This window comes from Bos mutus, chromosome 5 (assembly GCF_027580195.1).
Source record: "Bos mutus isolate GX-2022 chromosome 5, NWIPB_WYAK_1.1, whole genome shotgun sequence".
Taxonomy (NCBI): domain Eukaryota; kingdom Metazoa; phylum Chordata; class Mammalia; order Artiodactyla; family Bovidae; genus Bos; species Bos mutus.
The window spans coordinates 114,411,971-114,420,559 of NC_091621.1; positions in this window are offsets into that span (position 1 = coordinate 114,411,971).

The following is an 8,589-nucleotide window of genomic DNA, read 5'->3' on the forward strand; positions in this document are numbered from 1 at the left end:
TGAGCCACCAGGGAAGCCCCATCTCTAGATTGGGTGGGGTGTGTCCATGGAGAACTGACCACTGCAGCTTTCCTGGTTGCTTCCCACTCTTCATGGCTCCTACCTGATTCTTGATTCTCTCTCTCTCTATCCCTCCCTTGAGGACTGGACTACCACTATCTTGGAGGAAAGGGTGGGGAGGCAGAGCCTGGGAAAGGGGTGGGAATGGCCACCCTTAAACGAATTGCCAGTTGCTCCATGACCTCAGAAACTCAGACTAGCCTCTTTCCCAAGAGTGATGGGTCACGCCCGTTGCTGTTGCTGAGAAAATTCATTTTCTCTGTAGTTCCCTGTCTCTTTCAAAGTCAGTCGATAAAGAAGATGTGGTGCATATATACAATGGAATATTACTCACCTGTGAAAAAGAAGGAAACTGCCATCTGCAGCGACATGGTTGGACCTAGAGATGATCATACTAAGTGAAGTAAACCAGACAGAAAGACAAATACCATATTGTATCACTTACATGTGGGTTCTTTAAAAAAGGAACTTGTGCACAGAACAGAGACAGACTCAGATTTAGAAAACAAAGTTATGGTTACTAAAGGGGAGAGATGGTAGGTAGGGATAAAGTAGGAGGTTGGACTTAAGGTACAGATACATGTCTGTATGTTATAAAACAATTAACAAGGGCCTATGTATGGCACAGGGAGCTCTATTCAATACGCTATATGGGAAGAGAATCTGAAAAAGATAAAGGTACAACTGAGTCACTTTGCTATATACCTGAAACTAACAGCATTGTAAATCAGTTACACTCCAACATAAAAATTTCTAATGTGAAAATTTAAAAATGTGAATTTCTATGGGGGTTAAACAATAAAATGTTAAAGGAAATAGAGCTGTAGAGACAGAAAATAATAACCTAGTCTCTAAGGGGGGAAAAAGTCACTTTAGGCTATTTTCCAGTTTAATTCTGACCCCAGTTGCAAGCAGGAAGGGTAACAGTGGTCATGGAGGAACAGTCCGGATGAAGACATTTCGTTGTTATCCCCTAGTAACTCCACTCCACAGGATGCTTCATCTTAGAAGCAGTCTAGAAGTTCCCCTTGTCTCTGTCCGCCGTGGACTACCAGTGTTCTTGGAGGAAAGCAGGCATAACTTTTTCTTGGGTTTCTGCCTAGTGGCGTCCGCTGGGCCTCTCGGGAGTTTCCAAGACCTCTTTGGTTGGTTGTTGCTCTTAACCATCCTTGGAATCCTCTTCTGCACGACCGACAGTGCAGCCAGGTCCCTCCCTCCCTTCCCCTCCCCCATCTGTGCCCCGCAGTGCTTGTGCCCTGTCTGTTAGTAACACTCCGGCACCTCTCCTCCCAAATACCGTCCAGTTGCTGCCGGCTTCTCCCTTTCGGGGCTCTGGGTATTGAAGGTGGGAAGGAAGCCGAAGCCTCACCCTGCACAGCTGGCTTGGGATCCATCCACTGGCCCCGTCACACACATTTTCAGACCCACTTCATCTTACACTTGGAAAATCTCAGACTTTAAACATCGTGAACACCGATGTTGCTGCTGCTGCTAAGTCACTTCAGTTGTGTCCGACTCTGCGACCCCAGAGATGGCAGCCCACCAGGCTCCTCCATCCCTGGGATTCTCCAGGCAAGAACACTGGAGTGGGTTGCCATTTCCTTCTCCAATGCATGAAAGTGAGAAGTGAAAGTGAGGTCGCTCAGTCATGGACTGCAGCCTACCAGGCTCCTCCGTCCATGGGATTTTCCAGGCAAGAGTACTGGAGTGGGGTGCCATTGCCATCTCTGGAACACCGATGTTACCCTCATGAAAAGGATGCAAGGGTTCTTTCTGCAAGTGGAGCAGAGATGTCAAAATCCCAGGTCTTTTGTTTCTGCTCTAGGGACTTCCCTGGTGGTCTAGTGGCTAAGACTCCGCACTCCCAAGGAGGGGGCCCAGGTTCAATCTGGGTGCCCCCTGTAAGACCCAGATGTTTTGGTCTTCCCGGGTGGCTCAGACAGTAAAGAGTGCCTGCAATGCAGGAGACCTGGGTTTAATCCCTGGGTCAGGAAGAGTCCCTGGAGAAGGAAATGTCTACCCACTCCAGTATTCTTGCCTAGAAAAATCCCACGGACAGAGGAGCCTGGCAGGCTACAGGCAATGGGGTCACAGAGTCGGACACGACTCAGTGACTAACACTTTAACTTTGTTTCTGCTTTAGGGAGAACTTTTCTAACAACTTTGCAGAGATCTGGGGCTTTGAGTCGGGATACAGAGGTCACACCAAAATGAAAAGTTCCAGTTGCCCAGGTAACACACTCAACCTGCTGCCGTGAGGGGAGTGTTCAGACCTGAGTGTTACACCGGATCATTTCTGCCTTGTCCTTACAGCAACAACGGCAGCAAGAATGGTGGTGACAGTGGGTGTGAAGATTCAGCGTGTCTCAAAGAGCTGACCAGCCACGGCCAGCGTGTGTGTGTGCAGGGCCAACTACACTTGGCCTTCAAGGAGAAGCAGAGCAGACATAACCCATGCTCTCCGGTTTAGGAGGTTTTCCATGAGACCCCTGAGGCGGCACAGAGCTCTGATGGCAAACGCCGATGCCCTGGGTGGCTCCGGGTGCTTTCTGACAAGATGGTTGGGTTTGCTCAAGCAAATGAGTTTTAGGAAAATACATACAGCCGGCCTTTCTGAGCTTTATTGCTTGGGCTCAGGGATGTCCTGCTGTTGAGGGGCAGATTCCGTCAGGATCCAATCAGACAGGCAGACAGAACTGGGCGGCCTGAGAACACAGCAAGACAGTCCCAGGGCCCTGCCTCAGCATCCCATGGGAACTTGGTGTCTATGCTTATCCAAAACACTGCTTCCATTTCACTGGTGGTGACTTGCTCTGACTCTGGCTTTTGCTCCAGGTGGCTCAGTGGGTGAGGAGTCCACCTGGAGAGACGCAGGAGACACAGGTTCGATCCCTGGGTGGAGAAGATGCCCTGGAAGGCAAGGAGGGCATGGAAACCCACTCCAGTATTCTTGCCTGGAGAATCCCATGGACAGATGAGCCTGGTGGGCTACAGTCCATGGGGTCGCAAAGGAGTCAGACACAACTGAGCAACTGAGCACTCAAGCTGGGCCCCCGCCATCCTCTGGCCTTGGTGGGTATCAACTTCCTGGGAAGTCCGCTAGGTGGCACTAATGCCATGGGCGGGAGCAACTTGCAGAGAGAACCTTGGCAGACAGGTATAGGGCGACACCTCCCTCCCACAGGTGAGCAGAACTGGCAGCTGCCTCCCCAGCCTCTCTCAGCACTGCTGCCTTCTGACTTCTCCTGGGATGGGCTGGTGCTATTCATGACTTCTTACCGTTCTTCTCAGTGTCTAATTTGGAGATGCAAAAAGTAATTTATGGACCAAATCCAGCCCTTGGGCATGTTTAGCTTGACTCCCATCGCGACTTATATTCATTGGAAATATTGATGCTGAAGCTCCAGTACTTTGGCCATCTGACTCAAAGAGTTGACTCACTGGAAAAGACCCTGATGCTGAGAAAGATTGAAGGCAGAAGGAGAAGGGGTCCACAGATGGTTGGATGGCATCACCAACTCAATGGACATGAATTTGAGCAAGCTCTGGGAGATGGTGAAGGACAAGGAAGCCTGGTGTTCTGTAGTCCATGGGGACACAAAGAGTCAGACATGACTTAGCGACTGAACAATGACAACTCAGCCCAGAGAATCTTCCTGGTCCAGGGGACAGGGAAGATCTCATCACAGTCTCCCAAGCCCTTGCTTATGTCAAGATTATTTTTTTATCCTCCAAGGAGAGATGGTCATTTCCTTGGCCTCTGGCACCTCCTCTTCCCTAAAAAGGGGACATGGGATAAAGAGCCAAAAAATGCAAGGGAAAAGTGCTGGAGCTAAAAACACTGATTACCATCTCAAAGGTATCCTGCTGTCGACAAGATAACCTGAACCCTGCTAGGGCTCATGCTGTTCTCAGCGACGGTCCCTCAACAATGGAGGCCTTGATGTAGGGAAAGTGCTCTCAGCTCGTGTGGGTTTCCGTTTGTGGCAGGGCTCAGTGAGTCTGGACACCTCAGTCAGTACCTTCCTGGAAAGTCTTGATGCGTCAGATGTTTTGACAGCAATCACTCACTTCTATCTCAGAATCAGAATGAAGAGTCTACGGGGGACTCCCCTGGTGGTCCCTAGGTTAAGATTGTGTCTTCTAATGCAAGGGGAGAGGATTGATCCCCGGTCTGGTAACTAAGGTCCCACATGTCGTGGAGTGTGACCAAAAATTAAAAAACAAAACCAGAAAAAAGGGTAGGGAAGATCTGCTTCAATATGGTACTTCCTATGGCCTTACCCGATCCACATCCTAAATCTTTCCAGATACGAGGGCCAGGAGAACAGGATTGTAGGGTCTTCCTGAGCACTCTTCCTGGCTCTAGGGGAACCTTCCCAATCAAGACCCAATACTCCAGTGCCTGGAGTGTTGCTGACAGTGTTGTACATTTATTCATTTCCTGCAGATTGTCACAGTGACAGGAAGGGTCAGGATGGCGTAGCAGAGAGGGCATTTCACTTAAGCAAGAGGCTCTACATTTGAATCCCAGGGCCGTTGCTTGTTAACTGTCAGATGCTGGATTATTAAAGGGATTACACGAGGTAGTGTAGGTACAACACCTAATACTGTAAGTTTCAAGCAGTGTCTGACCATAGCCCTTCCACATCCACAGGTTCAACCAAAGATCGAAAATATTTGAGAAAAAAATTCCAGCAAGTTCCCTAGTGGCTCAGACAGAGAAGAATCTGCCGGTAGTGCAGGAGACCCGGATTTGATCCCTGGGTGGGGAAGATCCCCTGGAGAAGGGAATGGCTACTCACTCCAGTATTCTTGCTTGGAGAATCCCACGAACAGAGGAGCCTGGCAGGCCACAGTCCATGAGGTTGCAAAGAGTTGGAAACGACTGAGTGACTTACACTCCTAAAAAGCAAAGTTTGAATCTGCAGAGTGCTGACAGCTATTCACAGAGCTTTTACATTCTGGGTATTCTGAGTAACCTAGAGATGACTGAAAGTGTCTGGGAGGATGTGCATAGGTTACCTGCCAATCGTATATGGTGCGTTATATACGCACCATTGTATATAAGGGACTTGGACATTCACAGATGGTGGTACCCAAGGAAGGTCCTGGAACCAGTTTCCAGTGGGCAGTGACTGTATATGCAAACACATTAAGTACCTTGTCAACTATTTTTAAAGGCGTTATGAATGCAAATGTTAACTTTCCAAAAGGGCAGAGATGACGGGAGGTATCGCTTGCCTGTAGATCATGATAGAAGAGACTGCTCTGATCCACAACAGTGAAACCATAAGCGTTTACTCTGTCCACAGTATCCCCTTCATTCTGCTGCCCTTCTCCCAAACATCAGTGAACTTGGGCTTAGGCAAAGTTCTCTCCCCCACTAAGTGACAGGCTATCAGGCGAGGCATGAAAAGGGATTACTGGATACATGTATTCAAATAAAGGGGAGTTCCCCAGAAGCAGGCTCCTTCCACCATCCATCAGTAGAAAAGCCGTTTGACTGGCAGATATAATTTTTTGGAAGCAGCAGTAATGGCGAACTCTGGGTGACAGATGTCAGATGTTGACAGAGTGACTGCCAAAACAAATCTCCTTGCATCTTCAGACATCAAGCTGATGGAGGACTGGGCACAGTTGGACTGGCAGCCCCTTCCTGCTTGGATCACTGCTCACATTATTATTTCTCAGTAGCCGGACAAAGCAGATGGTTTACCATGTATTTGTGACTTGTTATTGGCCTTGAAGTTCTGTTCTTCCATCAGGGTACAGCATGTAATCAATTATGACAGTGGGTGGTGTAAAAAAAAAAAATCCCTGCCAATAAAAGTCCCAGACTTTCTCTTTTATTACATTTGCATAAACCCTGACAATTTCCAACTTAAAAGCCAGAGGAGCAAAAAGCAAAGTCATGGTGTTAAAAGTACAGTAACTGGGATAATTGAAAAAGCACCAAATTTTAGTTGGTCCTGAAGACTCTCGTTAGTTTAGACTAACATCTGGTGTCAGCTTGGTCCATTTTGAGTCTTCAGCTCAAAATCTTCTCATCTCTATTTTGGTGAGTCTTTAAAAACATTTTTTCTTTCTTTATGTTTTTAGTTGCTCTGGGTCCTCGTTGCTGATCATGGGCTTTCTCTAGTTGTGGTGAATGGGGGTCCTCTTCGTTGCAGTACATGGGCTTCTCATAGCAGTGGCTTGTCATGTTGCCAAGCTCTAGGCGTGCAGACTCAGAAGTTGTGATGCACGGGCTCAGTTGCTCAGGAGCACGTGGGTTCTTCCGGACCATAGTGAAGAGTTTTCTCTTATGCTTTTTCCTCCCCCGCCCCCCCTTTATTCTTTAGGAGCATGATTTTTGTGGATGACAAATGTTGATTGGGCTTCTGCAACGTGACTGTCACATTCCAGGCACGTGTAAGAGAACAAGGGAGTCCCTTCCTTAAAAAAAAAAAAAAAACCAAAACCCTACATTCCAGCATATAACAAAACAGAAATGGATTTATACATCCAGAGGGCAAACAGGCGGCAAAATGGCGGTAGTGGAGGAAACAAATAGGTGAGAAAGATTAGGAATTACAAACTTCCAGCTGCAAAATAAATGAGTCAGCGGGTATTACAGGTTCAGTGAGGGGAATACAGGTGACGTGTTGTAACCACTTATCCTGGTGATCATTTTGAAATGTGTCAAGCCACTATGTTGTAACAGGAACTAACATAGAGTTCTAGGTCAATTATACTTCAACAACAAATCCATGGAGGGGGAGATCAGATTTGTAGTTACTGGAGGTTGAGGAGTGGGGAAATTGGATGAAAGCAGTCCAAAGGTACACACTTTCAGTTGCAAGATAAATAAAATTTTGTCTCTAAGTCATGTCCGACTCTTTTTTGACACCATGGGCTGTACCCTGCCAGGCTTCTCCGTCCATGGGATTTCCTAGGCAAGAATACTGGAATGGGTTACCATTTCCTCTCCAGGGCATCTTCCCGACCCAGGGGTCGAATGGGTGTCTCCTGCAGTGGCAGGTGGATTCTTTACCACTGAGCCACCTGGGAAGCCCTGCTGCTGCTGCTGCTGCTGCTGCTAAGTCGCTTCAGTCGTGTCCGACTCTGTGTGACCCCAGAGATGGCAGCCTATCGGGCTTCCCTGTCCCTGGGATTCTCTAAGCAAGAACACTGGAGTGGGTTGCCATTTCCTTCTCCAATACATGGAAGTGAAAAGTCAAAGTGAAGTCACTCAGTCGTGTCCGACTCTAGCGACCCCATGGATTGCAGCCCACCAGGCTCCTCCATCCATGGGATTTTCCAGGCAAGAGTACTGGAGTGGGGTGCCATTGCCTTCTCCACTGGGAAGCCCTAAGATAAATAAATACTAGAGATGTAATGTACAACATGATAAAGATATAAACACAGCTGCAGAGAGTAAATCCTAAGAGTTCTCATCAGGAGAAAAGCCTTTTTTTTTGCTACAATTTTGTGTCTCTAAGATGATTCTTTCAGGAAAAGAAACAATTTCGAACTTGATTGATAATCACTAGAGTTTTACTGGACTTCCCTGGTGACTCAGATGGTAAAGAAGCTGCCTGCAATGCGGGAGACCCGGGTTTGATCCCTAGGTTGGGAATATCCCCTGGAGGAGGAAATGGCACCCTACTCCAGTACTCTTGCCTGGAAAATCCCGTGGACAGAGGAGTCTGGCGGGGTACAGTCCGGAGGTCGCAAAGAGTCAGACACGACTGAGAGCGACTAACACATGACATGACAAGATGAGGGATATTCACTAAACTTTTTGTGACAGTCATTCCGTGATGGGTATAAATTACATCATTATGTTGCACACCTTAAACGGATAGAGTGCTGTATGTCCATTATATCTCGGTAAAACTGGAAGAAAAAGTAAACGAATAAGGAGAAAGTGGAGGGAGGGGACTGCAGGCTGGAGACACAGTATCTGTGCACTGGGTAGGATCAGTGAGGAGACTGCATGGTGGAGAACAGAAGAGGACCAAAAGCATACCCCACGGAGACCGGGACACACACTGTATGGGGGGCGTGGTCCACACGCTAAACACTCACATGTCCCTCACTTTTCCTGCCACCTTTGCAGTTAAGGAGGGTCCTGTGAGTAGCTTCGGACACTGAATGAAGTATCTAAAAACTGGTTCAACACCCTCAATTGTTCTCACTTCCTGCCCTAGTTATTGTGAATCCATGTAAGGAGGTCATTGTTAACCGTTACCTTAGGACTTTGTGGAGTAAAGCCCCTTCCTGATCCATGTCAGACATGTAGCATGAGAGAGAAAACTTTTATGTAGTAAGCCATGGAAACTCCAGGATTAATTTGTTACCATAACTTGGCCTATCCTGACTAATTCAGAATTCTATCATATGAGTTGCCACAACAAAGCATCCTTTTTTATAAAAAACAAAACAAACCAGCATGTTATTTTATATGTTGTCAACAAAAGCTTATCAGTGGTAATTTCCAGCTTATATCTAAACAAAGTTTAAATGAATTCCTTGTTCATTTTA